Source organism: Ascaphus truei, chromosome 3 (assembly GCF_040206685.1).
Source record: "Ascaphus truei isolate aAscTru1 chromosome 3, aAscTru1.hap1, whole genome shotgun sequence".
Lineage (NCBI taxonomy): Eukaryota > Metazoa > Chordata > Amphibia > Anura > Ascaphidae > Ascaphus > Ascaphus truei.
The window spans coordinates 128,057,981-128,060,415 of record NC_134485.1 but is presented as its reverse complement, the minus strand read 5'-3'; the positions used below and the strand labels follow the sequence as shown (position 1 = coordinate 128,060,415).

General features: G+C 36.0%; 1 protein-coding gene across 1 annotated transcript in view; it reads left to right on the top strand.

Annotated features, from left to right (window-relative positions):
• HNF1B (HNF1 homeobox B) overlaps window positions 1-2,038 on the top strand; it is a 59,058-nt gene extending 57,020 nt beyond the window's left edge. Inside the window, exon 9 of the mRNA XM_075589527.1 lies at window positions 1-2,038. This exon is cut by the window's left edge and continues 30 nt beyond it. The gene's annotated coding sequence lies outside the window, so the exon portion shown is untranslated.
• Window positions 2,039-2,435: the final 397 nt, after the last annotated feature.

Sequence of the window (2,435 nt, the reverse complement as noted above, 5' to 3'; positions counted from 1 at the left end):
CCTGACTTATTTTTGCATAGCAACAAGAAGATATTTCTCACAACATCTCAACAGTAACAGCCAAGACTTTGAAGTGCTGCCATAGGAGAACAAACTGAGATGTCCTCTGTTGCGGACTATTGTTAGACAGTCTCTGACCAAGGTGCTATGCATTTAAAGACTAGAGAACATCAGTGTGGGATGTACCAGAAACTATTCCACTACACTTGATTTTCAGTCCCTTTTTGCAGTATTTCCAGGAGGTGTCTTGAAGACTGACATATTCTCTTTAACATCTTGAACCAGGAAAAGAACAAATATAAATAGAAGCAAAGTTAGAAGGAAGAATAATCAACACTATTTAAACAGACTGCTGCTGAGAGCCTGCTATCGAAAACTGGGAAATTTCAATCAGAAAAATATGCATGAAATTGAACCGAGCCACAGATTGTAAATATAGGTATAATAAAAAAAAGGAAACATGAAAAATTTCTTTATAAGAAGTTAATCTGTTGAATAGCTGTAAACTGTAAACAAAGTGCAATTTTTTGTACATACTATAAAAAAATATAATGCTTGGGTTTGTTTAAAAAAAATAAAAAAAGGGAAAAAAAAAAAGGTCAGCGATCTATAGAAACATTTCATCAATTTGCATAAAGACAAGGGCTAAATATCTGGTGTTGCACATGAATTATATTCCAATTTAGACTATGCATGAAATACTGCACATGCATTCGCTGAGTAATTGTCACAGATTCCAGTTCACAACATAAAGCTTGTAGGAGGTTCTATCATCCTTAGCTCCTTAGCTTGTATGAATACTGCAATTATTTTGTCAGGTTTATTTCGTATGTTTAAGTTTTGTCTTTCTTTATAACAATTAGTTCCACATTGCAAGAGGGAGTCCACACAAATCTGATATTAATATATACTAACAGAAAAGGTTAAACAGAATGATTTTTTTTGAATTTTTGGGGAACTCCCTTTTAAACAACTTAACCGCCTCAACATCTAAGAGCTCCTCAATGAAATGCTTGCAAAGTGTTGCCCCTCTGGCTGAAAACAGGTTACATTTATAGTGTGAGATGTTATATTGGTAACCTGAGTGAAAAGGCCTCATTACATATTGCTAACAGATCTCCCCACAGGGAGGGATAACACATTGGAAAGCAGAAATGTTTACAGAACTATATTAATAAAGAAATGATAACAGACATATTTTACTTCATTTTGACAATCATCAAAGTGCCTATTTCCTGAAACTGTTTTAATTATCCCCTTCTCTTTTAGTCCCTCATTCTCCCCCCCACCTCCTTGTATCTATCCCTAAAATTCCCTATCTTTATCACTGCCTAAACACAATTCTAATACAACACATTATTTATATCCAAATCATTGCTAATGTTACATACAGTAAGCACAACTTTAGATGGTGGAGGTGTAATTTCATCACCCGTTGCTACATTCACCATCAGAAATCATTGAGCAAATGATTACATCAAGAGTATAAACTAAAGTATTGAACAAAGTCAAATATAAACTCCCATATCATTTTAAACAGTGTTATTAAAGCTTTGTTTTTAATTTTAAAAAATGTCTTCGTAACTTTATCTGGTAACTGTGTATGTTTCTGGTGGATCATTTTGGCTTAAGTCTGACATGCAACAGTATTAATTTAATTTTGTATTTCTAGAACGAACTGTTATGCTCCACGACACAATGTCCAAAAATAATGTGTGTATATACTGAGATTTCAAACGCAATGTGAAGACTGGACAATTACTTCTAATGACAGATTTTTCTGGCCATCCATAACTCTTTCACACATTGTGCCAGAAATGTGAATATCATACGGAACAAGTTGCCAACATGTCCACCATGTTGCCTGTCATGCCCACTGCCAGAGATCCAGACCTCTTTAGAAAAGGAAGATTTCACTCAAACTGATTTGTCCTAATGTATTATTTTTGTACAAAATTTAAATCAATCTTTAAAAAACAAAAAATCATATTTATATTTGTTGTAAAGTCAATGTTTCAAGTAAACTTAAAATGGTAAATAGTCTGTTGTCTGCTTTTCTTGAAAACATGTTTATGGTCCCCTTCAGTTACATTATGGCCCTGAAATAATTTGAAGGTGGTATACACAGAGAATGACCCTTCAATGGTGTAGCACTACTTAGCAACACGTTAGTGTTAAAATAAGGAGAAGGCTCGTCCACTGAATATACTCTCTGGTATGTCATGCATTATGTTTGCAACCTATCTAACTGTGAAATGCCTAGGGTGACCATTCGTCCCGGGACAGTCCCGGTTTTTCGTGTGCTGTACCGGTTGCCTGACTGTCCCAGGAATGTCCCGTTTTTTGTGTCGGCGGCGGTGCGCAGGGATGGGGGGGGGGTGGTGCGCGGTGGCGGGGAGGAAGAGGATGCAGAGCAGCCCGGCAAGTATTTTTTC